The sequence below is a fragment of the Triticum dicoccoides genome, chromosome 7B (genome assembly GCF_002162155.2).
Source record: "Triticum dicoccoides isolate Atlit2015 ecotype Zavitan chromosome 7B, WEW_v2.0, whole genome shotgun sequence".
Lineage (NCBI taxonomy): Eukaryota > Viridiplantae > Streptophyta > Magnoliopsida > Poales > Poaceae > Triticum > Triticum dicoccoides.
In genome coordinates, this window is record NC_041393.1 from 737,525,570 (window position 1) to 737,544,112 (window position 18,543).

Consider the following 18,543-nt stretch of genomic DNA (forward strand, 5'->3'; position numbering starts at 1 on the left):
TTTCAATTTTGTTCCTTTTTTCAAGAAATGGTTGAGATACTCAAATAATGTTTCACGTTTTTCCATGAAATTTTTGTGTTGTGAAAATTTTGTTCATACATTTGATAGCATTCGTGTTTCAAAAGATATTTACATTTTTCAAAAAGAAATAACTTTCGATATTTCTGAAAATTTTAAGTCCGTTGCAACTTATAGTTCATAAGCTGGATTGCTATTTTTATGTACAAATTTGTAGGAGTTACAATGGCTTGTGATTTCGGTTCACTGGTAGCACACCTCGATTTTGAATATTTAGATTTTGCCGCTGTCGTTTGTTTCTTTACCAGTCGCATTGCATCTATAGCACAGAAGCTTGTCGGAGTTATGGGTTGTCATAGCACGCTATTATCTGCCACGTCTTGGGTTCGAATCACAGTTCTTGCTAGTCTTGGCCATGGGCAGTCCGGCCCGAACGGCCCGGCCCGAAAAAGCCCAACCTGGCCCGGCCCAACACTGCCCCCGGGCTTGGGCCTAGATTTTGAACCCGAAGGCTGGGCCGGGCCGGGCCCGAGCCCGTTGTATTTGCGTTTTCGAAGGTCGGGCCGGGCCGGCCCGGAGCCCGACGGGCTTTTACATGTTCGGACCGGGGTCGGGCCCGGGCCTGGGTTTTTTGCATCCGGCTTGGCTAGGCCCAGCCTGAAGCCCGAGGTATGGCCAGGTATAGTTCTTGCCCTCCATTTTTTTGGCATTTTTCCTTCATAATTTATTTTTTTAATTTTAACGCACGCATTTATAGCTTTTGAAACGGTTTTTTCATGGTTTCTTTTTGACTTTTTGTTTTTTCACCGTCTTTCTTAGCTTTTGGAAAAATACAATTTTTGAAATAAAAAAGATGTACGCGCAAATCATATTTTTTTTAGCTTCCGCGAGAGACACGGTTTTACTTTCATGAGTGGCACATGTTTTCTTTTGCGAGAGACGTAGACATGCCTCTTGAAAACGGAAAAATGGGTTTTTTTCTTTCGCAAGAGGCACGATTTTGCTTCCACGAGGCACGGTTTTGCTTTCGCAAGAGGCACGGCTATGCCTCTCGAAAATGAAAAAAACACGTTTTCCGTGTATTTTTCTTCCGCGAGAGGCACGCCTTTACTTATGCGAGAGGCATGACCGTGCTTCTCGAAAATGAAAAAAAAACTTGTTTGTTGTTTTTTTTTTCACGGGAGGCACGGTTTTGCTTTCGCGAGAGGCACGGCCGTGCCTCTCGTAAACGAGAAAAATGTGTTTTCTGTTTTTTTTCCTTCTGCGAGAGGCACGATTTTGCTTTCACGAGAGGCACGGTTGTGCTTTCGCAAGAGGCACGACCATGCCTCTTTTGCTAACGGAAAAGTGCTCCCGATTCGGTCTTCCCGTCAAGTTTTTTTTCATGAAAACAAAACTCATCAAAACCTATCAACATCGTATCCAATGGTGAAAACGATTCGAGATTTGGACGCACGGTATAAGAGATAAAATGTTTTAAATAAACAAATGTACGAGAAAAGGCAAAACTGACATGTTGAGACAAGTGGCGTGCATGCAGTGCGCCATTTATCGCAAACTAAGGAGGTAGAAGTGATCTTTGGCAGCAATACTTCTTAATTAGTGATTTTGAACCTCGACTCTCTGACGCAGAGAGCGCCACGTAGGAGGTTCCTGGTTGCCCCTCGGACATGAGGCCAACTCTAGCGCACGGCCCCAAATAGACGTCTGTTTTGCTTGAATTCTATCCGTTTGGGTAGGGCAATGGTGTCGTGTCCAGGCATTTTTTGGGATGCGCTGGCCATGCGCGCGCGCACGGCCGCATCTCGTCCGCATACATTTTTCTTTTCAAACACATACCTTTTGTTTTCATCATTGATTTTTGATACATGAAAGCACATCACCAAATTTTGACAACAATAGCATTACCAAAGAAAATAAGAACCACAAAAGACATTTTAGAAGGTAACCAACTTTCATAATTGCTCCTATGTTGGATTAGTGCCTTCTCGATGCATTCATTGTTGATCTACGGAGGCTCGATCTTACGTGCTTCTTTTTTCTTCAAATCTATAGAAGTAGACGTTGCTTCCACGCATCTAGTCTCATCTCTAGCCTCTATTCTAGCAACAAATGCAGTAGTCTCATCTCTAACCTCTATTCTAGCTAAAAGTGCACGAACATCTACTAAATTGCGCTCTATCAATATATCAATGTATCTTCTTTCCAATGCCAAACGTTGCATCCATTCTACACAACACAAACTTAGGTTAGTACAACTAGGCAAATACGAGAGCACAACCGAAGCTAAGGTAGCACATACCCTATCGTTTGAGCACTTGATGAACACCCATCCGGAATGTTCCGGCGTTGTAGACACGCGGCGCAAGACCTTCCTTGGGCAGTCGTAGCACTTTATGAGTGGCAACAGTGCGCCAACGAGCCTTTGGGCCAGCACCGAGTCCGGCCTCCGGCCATTCGTGTATCTACTGGCGAACCGCCGATGGTGTAGATCCGAGCGGCTAGAGGAGGAGTCAGTACCTGCATGTGGCCTTGCAGCCTTGCCGGGGCCTCCCGGCCCAGTGCCAGGCCAGTCCATGGCACAACACGGCCTCCCATAGCCGGGCAAGCTCAAGTCCAGCCGGGTCCACTCCAAATCAGATCGCCGGGAGCGCAGGTAGTCATGGTTGGGTAGCTCGGGGCATCGAGGGAACGGGGGATACGACAAGGGTTGGGAAGAGTGCGCGGCCGAGCTGCACAGCGGCAATGGCAGTGACGACAGCGGCCAGGGACGAGAGTGGCAGGAATGCGACTGTAGCGATCGGTGGAGGGGGGGCATAGAAAAACGAAGGCATGTGCCACCGACGGGCGGGTGTGTCCTGGCCGTCCACGCGTTGTCCTTTCCACCTCAAAGGCGGCCCAAACTTGGGCCGGGTTGGGTCGGAAACGGACACAAAATAGACAAAAGTCCGTTTGCGCCCGCGCACTAGGCCGTCTGGTATGTCTGTTTTGCCCCAAACAGACGCACCCGAACGTAATTTCTTATTCGCCGCTTATTGCGGCAAGTTGTCGCGCCTTCGCAAGGGGGGCGGCTCACCCTGGGCCGGCCCATTTGTCGTCGTTTCCCTTCTCGCGAGATTAAAAACAGCAAAAACGAGAGATTAAAAAGGTTTCGCTGGGGATCGAACCCAGCACCTCCTATAGGTGTACACGCCAAGCTAGCCACCATGACCAGCTCGTGCAAATTAACAAACAACAAGGCGAAACTTAGAGAAACACACAGCAGCGACAAAACTTAAAACCAGTTCACAAAATTTCCAAAAAACTTTTGTTCCTTCTGCTGGTTTTCTTCAGGTTTTCTTCATTATCTTTTTCTGTTCTTCCATTTTCTCTATTTTTCTTTTCTATTTAAGTTAAAATATTGTTCTGAATTTTCAAAAAATATCTTCTTGTCAAAATTTGTTCATGTTTTTGAAATAATGTTCACATTACAAAAATTTTGTTCACAATTTCCAAAAATGTTCCTGTTTCCACATTTTTTGTTACAATTCAAAAAGATGTTCCAAATTCCAAAAAAATTCACATTTTTAAAAATTTGTTCTCAATTTACAAAATGTTTGGAATTTCGAAATTTGTTCATCGCTTCCAAAAATGTGTTTGGAGTTCTATTAATGTTATGAAAAATGTTCGAACTTTATATTTTGTTCACATTTTCAATAAGACCGCATTGTAAAAAATGATCAGAATTTCCAAAGAAAATCATGTCAAAAAATTCTTGGAGTTTCAAATTTTTGTTCGCATTTTCATAAAATATTCATGTTTTCAAAAAATGTTCTCACTTTTAAATTTTTTTTGTGTTCGGAATATTATACAATTCTCGATTTTGTTCATTTTTTCTAAAAAATGTTCTGAATTTATAAATTTGTTCGTTTTCTCAAAAAAGTTTGGAGATTCAGATTTCGTGTTTTTTCGAAATTTGTTCAAAATTTCAATTTTTTGATCTTGTTTTTCGAAATTTTCTGTTACAAATTTGTTCATAATTTTGAAAAATGTTCTCGTTTGCAATTTTTGGATTTTCTACCAAACATTAAGTTTTATCTAAATCATTGTTGTTTCTTTTAATGTTCCACTGCTAATTTAGCACTGGAGCTAGTTGGCCACAGTGGCTTATACCATACCTGCGTATTCTTTTTTTTTTTGCATTTTTTCATCTCACGAATCCCAAATGGGCCGGTCTTTTTCGCATTTTTTCATCTCGCAAATGCCAAATGGGCCGGCCCAGGTTCGCCACGCCTGTGCGAAACGTAGCCCGGTTAGGATGGGGTAGTGCGCTGGAGTTGGCCTAAGATTTTACCGACTGGCCCGCATATCCACTGGGGCCCATTTCACCCATCAAGCCCAAGACCTCATCCGAGCTAGCCAATTTCTTCTTATTCTTCCCCGACTCTGGCGACCCTGTCCAGCGACGACGGAGCAATGCGACCTCGCCGTACTTACCTGTCCTGGCCCCAGCGCGCCGTGGCGGAGCTCAAGGCGCACTCCTCCACGATGCTGCACTGGGGCGCGCACCTCTATGCTGCTGGGCAGGGGCACGCGGCCGCGACACCGAGCTTCTCACGCGGCATCGACAGCGAGCCCCTCGTCTTCATCCCCACCCACCCCTCCTCTTACCTTGAAATTTCCTACTAGATTCCTAGTGGTGCTTTATTTTCTCCGGTATGTACTGAATCAAATCTAAACCCAAGTAGTGGTGCCCATGTCACGATTTAATTTACACCTATGAATACATTGGATGGATTGCGACCAAACGCTGTTTAGAAGGATAATAGCGACGTTATCGGATTTTTTTCCCCATATTTTAGTTCGCGCCTGCCGTGGTCGCCCTCAGTTAGCTGGACCTGTCAGCGATCGCATGCATCACCCTACTTACTCCGCAGTTGTTAATTGTCAGGTCTAGTCTTCTTGACTTGACTACATTCGAATTCCAAAGCCAACCAATCTCGTCCTACTTAATGCGTCTTCCTTGCCCCTCTTCTGTGTAACTGGATCTAGTCCGACCTTCTTGCCCACCTCATTTACTTGGAAGGCTTTTGAGAAGAATGGAAACTAGTTCATACAAGTATTAGTTTGTTTTGTATTTGGTCAAGAAATTCTCTTGCTATCGAAAAAGTATGGTTCACTAGGGAAGAATGGATTTTAGCGGGACAATCTAGTAAGTTCGGGTTTCGATGGAAAACCTTTTTTACAAAAGGTTCCTAACCGATGCATTTTTGGGCGAACATCCAAATTTCTTCTATAACAAAATCGTTTTGGACTTTCTAATTAGTAGATATGTACAACCTGACATGTGCCTTGCTATATATGACAGCACAAGCATGGTATCACAGAAATGTATATAATTTCCATCATATATAGCTCGACTGGTTATATTTACTGATTAGTATGTGCTTCGTTGCTTAAGAGTTTTCAGATGTCAAGCAACTTCGTAATAGTAGTATTTTCCAATCATGCAAAGCAGTTAGAGGGCAAGTGGGAATGGTTAAAACAATTGTTGTTTTCCAGATGGACAGATGGTAAATGCTAGTATACTCGACGACTTAAACACCATGTAGTCATTTTCCCTCGGCAGAAAAATAATGCATCGATTGGATACGATTTGCGGGGTAGTTAATTTAATATATATGTCATGGCTCATGTAGCTTACCGTAGCATCACACAAAGTGTTCTGGACAAAAAGGACAATAATGGGCTGTTCAGTTGGTACATTTGTCAGTTGAATTAAACTACTACAGGGGAAGACACAACTGGTAGCGATGGCTGACTTTGTCAATCAAATCTTCCAAAGCTAAGAAACAAATGAGGAAGTTAAACTTCAAATTTGGTTTAGTTGCACAATTTAATTCTTCCATATCTGTCCTAATCAACACAGTAAATTTCTAGGCATCTGATGATTTGCATCAATTCACAATCATGAGCCTTTTGCTATTGAAATCTCTACTGAATATTGTGGATCTAGATACATACGTTGTGCTTGTGAATTCAATCTCCTTCCTTCTCTTGGCCTTTTTGTTTGAATTTGCTTCTGTGTGTACCACACATGTGGGGGTTTAGCCTTTAAAAAGTAGTAAAATAGCTATGGTCTCAACTTGGCTCAATATTTTGTTTTTCATACGAGTGTGGTTTTTCTACACCCCAGCTCGGTGCACCCATGCAAGAAAACATAGCAAAAAACTTCAAAAAAATCTGAAACTTTGTGGGAACGTTCATCAACAAATGCTATGGCCGCTTGCAAAGTTTGGTGGTCAAATAACATTCGAAGAGCTCTGTACAAAAAAGACAAAATCAATGAAAATTAGTCAAAATGTGAGTGCACTGTTTGAGCAGATTTTGTAATTTTTTCTTTTTTGTACAGAGCTCCTTGAATGTTATCTGACCACCAAACTTCGCAAGCGCCCATAACATTTGTTGATGAACATTCCCACAAAAATTTAGAATTTTTTGAAGTATTTTGCTATGTTTTCTTACGTGGGTGTACCGAAGGTGGGTGCAGCCACTACTTTCCCTTTTCATATCCACTTTGGCGTTTTACTTCTTAAGAGAATTGTTTGTTTCTTTTTAATGCAGAGTCTGAAATACATCATTGGACTTCTGTACAGCAGTCCCAGTTTGTGGTTTGAAGTCCACATACAGGAGAAGCTAAATTCCCATTAGGTATGCATGTCCTTGTTTGAATGCTTGCTCTTATGGTTATTGAGTTGCTATAGATTTCTGCAAGCATCTCCCCAATAAATACAAGTAGCAACTAGTTAGAAGTTAAATATTGTTTACTATTTTTCTGTTAAACCCACTTGGTTGAATCAGAATTCTATGGTTCGACATTTATGTAAGATGGCTGAATTATTGCATTGGTCGCAGAGATTTGTTTTGAAATAAACAATTAAATTATTGTTTTCTAGGAATAACCCCGGTATGTATTGTACAAATATTCCAGTCCTCAACAGCCCCTACCCCCAACCGATGACGCGGTGAGACCAGCCTCATGCCCGATCTGAAGTATGACTGGTTTTTATGTGATTTTAGACTGGATGCAACCCAGTCTTTTGACGATTCTAAAATGAACCTGTCTTTTTTATGCTTCTGCAGCCTTAAATCACAGATTGCTTATGCTATTTTGGCTATTATTCACTTGTTGGCTTTGCACTCTCTTGCTTTTTCAATTGCCTTATCCACACAAGGTGCAACTTCTAAATGAAGAAGATATTTGTTTAACCTCATGGCATTGTCACAAATATTGTTTGGCATAAAGTAATCACACGGTCAATTTTGTGCTACATATTTGTAAAAGACCAATCTAGCTGCTGCACAAGTTGTCCTTTGCTTCAATGCTGAAACTGTACTATTCAATGGATTAGGCAACATATATATGGACATGCTGGAGCATATACTTGATGGGAGAGTGGAACCGACAAATCTACCTTTTGCACTTTTGAAGAATATCACGGATAATTTCTCGGAAGAGCGAGAAATTGGCCAGGGTGGATTCAGAACCGTTTATAAGGTATCTTTTAACTTTTAAAAAATAAAGCTAGGTATGTTGCACCTAATTAATGATTTCAAGGTTAGCACTAAAAATTATTGTGCAGATATTTGACCCCAGGTACACTAAGAAAACTAAGTACACCGTTTCAGAAAGAAAATTTGGGAAGACAGTTTAAAGTTTTGAAAAGAATATAGAACCTGCAATTTCTAGGGAGACATATCCATCATGTATTGTAGAAGAAAAAAAGGACGCGCAAGGAAAAGTTCACACTAACAGTGTCCATCTGGGATTGTTTTGATTTTTTCCCATTTGTTATTTTTAGCTTCCTGCCAACCTCAGTGAAGCTAAACTATGTAAAAACCAATGTTGTTAATAGCTAAATATCAGGATGTTACAAATGTCCTGAGAACAAGACCCTGTTTTGGTGGTATATTGCAAACTGAGATTCTTTGGGTGATATATTACCAAAGTTGACTTCTTTCAGTACAACATATACCAATTGTCTGAATCCTTTTAGTGCACTACGTTCTCAAATAATCTAGCAACATGTCTAATCAACTATGCTACTATAAGTATTTACAAGAGAAGTTAAGCAGGGTGTCCTCCCAAATGGGAATGTTGCCGTGAAGAGGATTATGAATAGCCACACAATCGATGAGAATCTATTTTATGGTGAAGTTAACAGCCTCTTGAAGGTTAACCATCAAAATGTAGTCCGGTTTCTTGGCTATTGTGCTAACACAGAGCAGATAGCGGTGAAACTTCACGGAGCAAGAGAATATATTTACGCAGAGATAAGGGAAAGACTGTTTTGTTTCGAATATGTTAGCAACGGAAGCCTACAGAAACATATTACCGGTATGATTATGTTGCATGTGATGCTTCCTTTCTTAGTACTTATCTTTCCTCTTTTCATGCAACGGTCAACAAACAGTAAGGGATAGACTGGATAAATAAACTGTTTCTATAATTCAGTATGTATCTTTAGCATCCACAGATTGAATGCAGATATCAATAGATTTCATGCTTCACTACTACTCTTTTCTTTCTGCAGATGAATTAAGGGAACTTGAACAGAATGCACGTTATGAAACAATCAATGTTTTTTGCAAGGGCTTGCATTATCTACACACTGAAAATAATATTACTCATATGGATCTTAACCCTGATAATATATCATTAGATAATCATATGGCACCAAAGATCATTGATTTGCATTAAGAGCGAAGAAAAAACAAGGTATGTAAAAAGGTTGGCGTGCTCTCAAGGGGAACACGCCGAAACCCCATAAAAAAATAGTACACCAAGATAATATGAGCCGTTTATTTTTCTGCATCAACGGTCCAGATGAAGAAATACTGCACCGCAATATGAGTAGTATTTTTATTACAGAGAGGTAAAATTGGCATAGTTTACTTCTGCTCGTTAGAGGCCTGCTGCAACTGTGTGCTCATGACGAGCATAGCCTATCTCCATCAACAAGTTAACATCTCAACCACACAACGGCCATCTCCCCGCCAGCCTACGCCAACTGATCCGGTCTAGCAGTAGCTCCACCGGTTGCCGCTTACGGCCCACTGACCCGTGATGACCAATGAAAACTTCCCAGCCATCGTGGGGCTCCTTGAGGCGGCAGGACATCTTGCCATTGTACCTGTACTACTGCTCCTTGTAGCACCACGGCCGTCGGCCACTCCTAACCGTCGACACAAGTACGGGCATACCGCTCGTAGAATCTCCACATGAACCATTTGTCCACGCCCCGTTGAACGGCAAGTCCAGCTCTCGTCGCAACGGCGCCGTCCTGGAGATGGACGACGTCACTATGCCATGTGTGCTGCCCTTCACAGATCAGGGCCGGTGAGGCCGATGTTGGGATTGTCGGCAAGCCAAGCCATCCCAGGAACAGTGTGGGTCACTAGTACCCTGCCGCTGCATGAGTTCTGGTGCTCTGCTCAAGTCGGCGCCGCCGGGGGCATGTGGAAGCTGGCATTGCTGTTCGTGTATGGTTGTACCCCGGCCGTTTCGTGGCGAGATATCCACTGACAAGTACGTAGCAGATCAATATAGCAGATACCAGATAGCTTTGTGGAGTACGTGAGTTCACCAAAGATCAATCAACCTGTTGGGGAGATCAGATTGCACTTTCGTGTGTGTCTCTCCATCAACAGGCGGCTGGCCATCTTGGGGTCATACCAGTGCTGCTTGTAGCAAGGGGGGGAGGCTGGCGGAGGCAGGCAGCTACTGGTGGAGGCGGGCAGGCGGCTTTGGGATTGCGGACAAGTCCTCCGGTGCGTGGCGTGGTGAAAGGGACTACCTGCAATTACTAACTTGTCCTTCAATTAAAATTGAGACTGAATCATATCAACCACTGGATCAGCTTAATACTACCCATCTATTTGTGTAGCATGATGTACCGTAAAAAATCTCAAAAAATATTGTTCTACGAAGGCACCATTACAAGGCCATGACCTTACATGTCAAAAGCTAGCTCACGATGTTGATATCCTTGAAAGCCATTGTAGTGTAGCTACCTCCATGTAGGTAAGTCTTTGAACCGGTGAAAACCCTCCTGTTTCTTTCCTTCCAGGCGTTACTAATTACGTACAGGAAACACCCACCTTGTTGTCGCACATGACGTTCATTCATGCCTCTCTTAGCATAGCATCCCACTCGGCATCGATTAATTGGAAAGAAAGGGCCGAAAGAGCGGGAGGTCCCACGTTGCCCGACCAAGTCCACACTAGGTTCCATATTGCCAGACTGAAGGGACAGATTTTCATAAGTGCGACAGAGTCTCCAGACCCGATAAAACTATATCACGTTTCGCCCATTCATGCCTACAAGAAGCTGAGCTAGCTCACTTGTGCTTTTTATTTTGCACAAGCAGTCATTGAATGAAAAGTCTTCTTGTGCTTTTTTATGTGTACAGATGAATCTTCTGGCCTTGAGTGGGACATGAGATATAAGATGATAAAGGGAATTTCCACCGGTCTACATTTCCTTCATGAGAAATGCCATATTGTTCATCTGGACCTTAAACCAGAAAACATATTGATGGACACAACTATGATACCAAAAATATCTGATTTTGGTTTGTCAAAGATCTTTGGCAGCAAACAATCACGGATTATCACTAATCATTGTACAGGATCACGGTTGGCTATACCTCTTTCAACCCTTGTTTTTCCCCCTGCTATTTTCCATCTCTTTGTTCACGTCTGTAGTACCTCCACTTCTGTACTTTCTTGTAGTGGGTATATGGCACCAGAATACTCAATCCAAGGCATAGTCTCCATGAAGGCGGATATCTTCAGCCTGGGTGTTATAATAATTGAGATAATCACAGGTCATAGGGACTATCCATCTTACCAGCTCGACATTCCCCGGAGTACTAACATATCTTTCCAGGAATACATAGTGAAGGTACGATAAAATAATGTAGCCTTTTCATAAATATCATCATTCTAGCTCTCTGTTGCAAATGTGTAGGTGTTTGAAAGTTGGAGGAAGAAGTTTAAGTACATGGTCAAATATAACCCGATGGAAAAATATACCAGGCAAGTTGTACAGTGCATCACCTTAGCCCTTAAATGTGTAGACCCTGTCATGGAGAGAAGACCTACTGCACATGATATAATCCAAGTGTTCAATGCAGTAGACAAGGTATGATCTATAACTTCCAAATTAAATTTTACGAGAACTTCTACACACATCCCCAGATAATGTTACATGAGTTGAAAGCTCAAACCAGTTGTGTGCATGCATATAGATGAAAACACATGAAGATTTGCCATCAGGATTGCAGTTCAAGGAAATGTTGCAGTTGATAAACACTACTATAGGCGAGGATCTCATACACCAGAATGTCACTGTACCCATGTTGACAAGGGATGGGAGTAATGAGAGAGATGGTAAAGTGGTGGGTGTGATAAATTCTGAAGATCCATCAAGAATGCCCTTGTCGGGGTCGAGACTAGTCAATGAGGCTATAGAGACATCTACTGAGCCACGATCAACAAGTGAGACAGCCACACAGGTATGTTTGAATACCACCTAATTTCAGATAACTTAGCAAGGCCACGCAAACTGTTGGAATTAGGGGGACCCCCACCCCCATCCCCCCACCCCCACCCCCACCCCACCCCAGCGTTGCCAACCCTAGGCGACATGAGGGGCGATCGCATCGCCGACCCTAGGCCTCCTCCCATTGTTTCCTCCCTCTTGCCGCCGCCTGCGTGACGGCGGCGATGACGGAGGCGTGACCTCCCCTCGGTGGCGGCACCCTTGTGGCGACGGAAGGGATCGCGGCTCTCGCCTTGCCCAGATGGGCTTGGGCGGGTTAGCGGTTCTGGAGAGCGTCTACAGGGAGCGTGGTGGGCCTGATGGCGTCGGCTATAGGCATTGTGGTTGTGCCACGGCCGGTCAGGCAGTGACGGCCTAGATCCATTTCTTCATGACCCCAGCAGAGATGGCAGCGGTTCGTGCATGAGATGCTTGATGGAGGCTCTTCGAACGGATCGAGTGAAAACCTACTCTCTGCTAGCTGCCAAAGCCACGGTGGCACGCTGTTCTGCAGCGTTCCCTTCTTGAAGGCATAGCCGTGGAGAAGCTCAAGGCCACTATCCGCTAGCTCCGGGAGAAACCCTAGATCGGTATATCAGATGACGGTGACGCTCTGGTGTCGTTTCCCACTTGGGGGTGCCATTCTTGGAGGTGTACACGGGCTCGATGGACCAGTGGACGGCTTCTTTGGTGGAGTGGTGCTTCATCTTCCACATTGATGGCGGCGGATCTTCGTGTTGTGGTGCAGTGGAGACTTGGCATCCGATGCGCGGAGATGGACTCGCTTAGGAGGAGGACGCTGTCTGGCGTCATGGTGGCGTCGATGACAGAGAAGCCAAGCAAGGTTGGTGCGTTAGTATCTGCTGTGAAGATGGATTGGTGGAAGATGACGGCGATGACACATGAGAGTGTGTCGGACCGGTTTGTGCCCCAAGCCTGGTATGTGGCTTGGTTGGGGCCGGCTTTAGATTTTAGGCTTAGGTGAGAGGTCTGATTATTCTGCTTAGCATTTCTGCACCCCTCATCAAGTGGATAGGAGTAGCGACACATGTTGCCAAGATGACGTATTCAGACATATTTATGTACTACTTTGTAAGGTCTTTGTGATTAATTAATAAAATGGCTACATTCATCTTTCATATGCAGAGGCCGAGGGTTATCCTCCTTTTCTAAAAAAAGCTAATTTCAGATAGAAAAAAGGTCGTGAGTTGATTATCATTTTAGTATGATGGTATAAATTACATTACATGCTACAGAGGGCGAGGGCTTTTATTTACTTCTTACATGGACTTTGTGTTCGTTGGAATAATTAATTATCGGAAATGTTAACGCCCACACGCATCCATCACCATCCAGTACTATATGCACGAATCTTGACACAATCTGGCTGATTTTCTGTGCCACGTAGGACAAGGCGTGTGTGTGGTGTGTGACACAGTTCGCCCACACATCCGTTTTACCACATGGAGGGGCCGGTGTGTGGGCGTTTAGCAGTTCACCCACACACCAGTTTTCAGTCACGCACAAGGGCTGATGTGTGGGCATTTGTCATCTCGCCCACACGCCCGTCTGCTCTCCCACACGTAAGCTGCTAGTTGCCATGTGTTTTTGCAGCACACATGGCAACTGCCTCTAGTGTGCTTTTTAAGCAGGTGGCAACTCTCTTTTTTTACCCGAGTTGCCATGTGTTTTTGCAGGGTACACAGCAACTGCCTAGTGTGCACGTAAGCAAATGGCAACTCTCTTTTACCGAGTTGCCATGTGTTTTTGCATGGTACATGAAAACTGCTCCAACGTGCACGTACATGACAACTGCCCTAACGTGCACGTAAGCAGATGGCAACTCTTCCTTTTTACATGGCAACTGCCCTAGCATGCTTGTGAGCACATGGCAACTCTCTCAACTGCCTATTGTTAGTATGTGGCAACTCCTAAAGTTATGAAATCATGGCAACTACATTAGATCAGACCATACATGGCAACTGCAGTTGAGCAACCATGGCAACTGCAGTTGTCCGACATGGCAACCGTAGTTCAGCGACATGGCAACTGCAGATAAACGAACATGGACGAGGGTCTGGACCATGGCAACTGCGGGCGCGCGGTGGGCGTCACGCGTCGCGCACGGGACCAGAAGGGTACGAGGCCTGACATACGGGCGTGTGGGCGTTATCAACTTCGCCCACACGCACGCGTGTGAGAGGGTTCAGGAGGGAAAAAAGGATGTGTGTGGGCATTATTTGTTTTGCCCACACGTAGGTGTGTGGGCTGGTTACTGTCCATGCCACACGAGACGTGTGGCACAACTACCCGATACACCACACGTGTGGCAGTTATCGGGACCCTTAATAATAGGCTGTGTGCATCACTAGATGCAAAGCTGAGGACTTTCCCCAGTTATAGATTTTGTTTTACTACACCAGTCCGAGTATACATATTATTATTTTTTATGCTTCTTTTTTTCCTTCCGCGACTAAAAATTACTTGGCCAATATATTGTTTATGTGACATAAAATTGATGTCCCTATATTCGACACACAAGCCACATATTAATGATGTCCCTATATTTGACACACAAGCCACATATTAATGACGTCCCTGTATATTCGACACACAGACCACATATTAATCAATAATAGTTGATCGAAGCCGTGCTTTAACGAATCCAACCGCGGCTAACATTTGGGGACTGAGGGAGTAAATGGCATATAAGTAGGCATTAATTGTTGTAAGCGAGGATTATCAGTTGAAGACCCCAAGTACTTGGCATAAGGATTCATAAGGTTTTTTTCTCTGTTCCTCTTGTAGGTCATCCTCTCGATGGGGTTGCATTGCGCTGGCTGTGCAAAGAAGGTCAGGAAGTCCATCATGCACCTTCCTGGTATGCATGCGCTCACTTTTAGCTGTGTGGGAGGACATAATTTGGGTTGGCTTTAGGTGGCTGATGTGTTACAGGTTGTGTGCAGGTGTGCAATCAGTCGTGGCGGACATGGCAGCCAACAGAGTCGTCGTAGTGGGGACATCTGACGCTGCCACAACCAAGGCGCAGATCGTGGCCAAGTTAACGAGGCCAGTTGAGATTGTCTCCACCAGTACGGTACCGGCCGAGGAGAAGAAACCCAAAAAGGTCAGCACACAAGAGGCAATCCCTCCAAACATGCACGTACGCGCGCACAATATTCTTCTCCGCTCATAAACAGGGCCACAAACACATGAACATTTTACCCAATTTAATCGAATCCCATAAGCTTGTGGTGCTTGCCGCCTGGAATGCTGGTCTCCATGCCGTGGGCATGCATAAGAGGATGCCCAAGCCTGCGCATGAGTCATAGGCGCATGGACACGCCTAGCCTCTTCGGTACATGCCATGATGGCAATGGGTAGGTTATGGGCGGGTACAACCTTCTTCTGTCCAAACTCATACCCATAGAAACTTTCTATACCTATCCCTTTCAATAATCGTGGGTATAAATTGATACCTATGCCCATAACCATCAGTATCCTATACCCTATAAATTGACACCCATGCCCATACCCATCGGTGTCCTATACCCAATGGGCATCCAGTGGGTACAATATATAGCATTTAAAAATTTAAATTTGAGAAATGAGTTTGAAATCTAAGTGATGATGGGCGAACAGTATACCAATAACGCGTCCCCCTCCTGTGAGTGGCCTCTTGAAGACATCAAGGGAGTATTAGCATCAGTTGGTGGAAACCCGACGGAACGGGAGGCGGTGGTGGGAATTGAGGATCGCTAGATCAAGAGTTGGACTGGAGTCCAGTAGCGAAGAGTCCGGATTTCATTTTTTCCCGCAGACAATTATGATGTAGGAGTGGCGAGCAGGTGATTACGGGCCTATGGGCTATGGCCGGTTTAATGAATACAAGACTTAGAGTTGAGCCATATAAGTGGATGTTCACCCCACATGTCATAGGAGTTAATTTTCATCTATTAAATTTTTCTGGGTTACCTGTGGGCACGATTTCATTCTCATGCCCTATCCATATATTTTGCGGGTATGCATACCCGTTACCCGTGGGTACAAAATCTCTCCAAGTTTTGCCCATGCCCATTGTTTTTTGGTAGGGTAGCTACGGGTACCGATACCCATGGGCAAAACTGCCAACCCTGTACGTGACAAATGACACACGAAAAATTAGACCAGCAAATGGCATGGTGCCGCAGTGACTGAAACCTGATATGTTTACCTTACCAGCTATAAGATGCAGATGCTTTGATAGCAACGATATGTAGGTAGGAAAAACGACAGAAAACAAGCTGCATATCTCGATTTTGCCATTTCTTATGAACATGTGTACAGTTTGTGTAGGTTCTCCATCCCTCTCTAAAATAGGCTTTCGCCCCGCTATATAGATATAGCAACCAACCGATACACCTGTGAGTTGAATGCTAGGGCAGACAGCAGAAGCACGCCCAAAAGAAACAAAAAAATAAAGAAGAAAGAAACTAATGTCAACAGTGTCGTATCAACGAAAATGATGATGACCCGCCACCGCTGCGTCCAACGAAGAGGTTCCACCTCGCTCCTAGCACGTCGAACCTCCGCATACCAAGCAACACCTTCAGGAAGGGACGTGACGACGACGACGCTGCTGACTGGACTGATCCTAGGGTTTCCCCGGTACGCGGAGGGGCGTTGGGAAGGGGAATACATGACGCCCTTCATGAAGGAGCGGCGGCGCCCAGGGGCGTCACCGCATCGGTGCGGGCAAGCCAGCAGTACATTGTTGTTATCTCTATATATGCCGTTATTCTTGCTTTCTGTGGCATCCGAACTAAAAGAAACCTATTCTTATGTACTAGGTTTCTTGTTGGGCATGCTTTTTCACGACGACGTGATTGGATATACGTGGACACAGTATCTACTTTGGAGGATTTTGTGATTAATGGTGAAGAACCAGCTGCTGCCAAGGGCAACAAATAAAAGAGAATTCCATGTGAGGGGTAGATCAGGAATACAGAACCGTCATGATAGGTGAAGCTAACTGAGGTCTTCTTTTGATTTGTGTGTGTGTCGACTGTCTTTTGTGCAACACAATGTTCTTTTTTGTATTTTATATTTTTTTCCTAGCATCTGTACATCGGTGCAAGTCGGAACACACTAAAACTGTATATACAAAATGTAAGACTTGCATTTTGTAGTGGACCTTTCATATTTATTTTTTATATTTACTTTATCACTCGAACCATTGAATACAGTTAATCCTTTATTTTGTCTATGTATACTGGATGTACAACTCGGAGACACAAATATCATTTCGTCTGAGACTCTATACAGAGAATCTGGTATGGATGATGGAGAGTTTTGGCTATTATTTATTATTCATCCACATTAGTTTTCTTTTAGATACACTCCTGACATTGCTTTTAGTAGAGTTGCGATTGTAAAAATAACATGAGTGGAGCGTCTGTAGAAAGAATAGTCCAAGCTGGTAGATCCAAAATAAGGTTTATTTGCCAGGCCAAGCAGATTGGTGGAAAGAAAGAAAACCAGTGAAAAAACAAAGTATAATGTAGGAAAAAAGAAAACCCAAAGAAAACCATAAAAAAAACCAAAGAAAAGGAATATATCATCAATCAATAATCAACTACTCCCTCCATCCATACATTGGGTCTAATGCAGTTTTTGAGATTGCCTTTGACCATTGATAAGATTAATAGTATATGAAATTTATAATATGAAAAATATAGAATTTATGATATGCTTTGTGTAACTTGCATGTCATATATTACTGCTCTAACATGTGGTCAAAGTTAGCCTCAAAAAACGCCTTAGGCCCTATATATATATATGGATAGAGGGAGTAATATTTATACTCTTTCGCTGGATAATTAATGAACACCTACGACAATGTGTGTTCTAGCTATATATACACATGTTTATTATTTAGTGATGTGGCCTAATTATTTTCTTTTCATGAGATTACCATCGCTTTATGTCCATGTATTTAAAGTGCTCTGTTTCTTTTTAGTTAAGAGTTCTTTCTTTCAATTATTTACAGTGCGGTCTGCAATAGTTGGAGACCTTGTGTATGTTTTGCACAAGACAAAATTAATGTTAATTTTCCTCCTATACATTAGTTATTTACTTATACAATAAATAATTGTTAATGCAGTTCGCAAGAAACCTTAGTGAGGATCACGTCGTTGGTAAGCGGTTGATGTTGCAAAGTTTTGACGTCTCTTTCTGAACCATGCAACACTTATTTGCCGTCTGGTGAAGAATAATCCAATTCCTGGACCACATTTCTACTTCAAACAAATATAATGCTGAACTTCAGTTCAGGAGGTGTTGTACTTGGCCATTACTTCCAGTGAAGGGCTTCAAAATATATGTTGGTAATTCAGTTTCAATGATTCCCCCCAAAAAAATAGTTCCATTGATTTTTCTTTAAAGCAATGCTTGGACCACCCAGTTTAGGAGGATTTTTTTCCTTATCAACGGTCGTTGTCCGATGACACAGTTTCTCGACTCGGGCAATGTGGTTCATAGGCTGATGTTTCACCCATTGCATAGTACAGGCCTTTGTGTAAAAACAGAAAAGGTACTGGAGACTGGAACAACACAGAAAAATGAAAGAACACCATTTTTTTTTTGTTGAAATTCAACACCAATTTTTTGGCTGCGAGTACGGGGGACATCGATCCAAATAGATCAGTGTGAGACCGCGGAGAAATCTTGGAGAGGGGAGACCTCTTCGTCCCGTCCGCTCCCGCGAGCGGCTGGGCGAAGCCCTAGGCACCGCCGGCCCGAGCCCTCCCCTTCCTCTCCTTCCCCTCGCCGCCGCCGGAGGGCGCGGCCGGGCAAAGCCTGGTTCGCGTCGGCGGCGGCGGGGCTCTCTTCCCTCCTGGCTTGGCGGCGCGCGGCGCGGGACGCGATGGTCGGCGGGAGCGCCGTGCTCGGCGTGGGGCGCG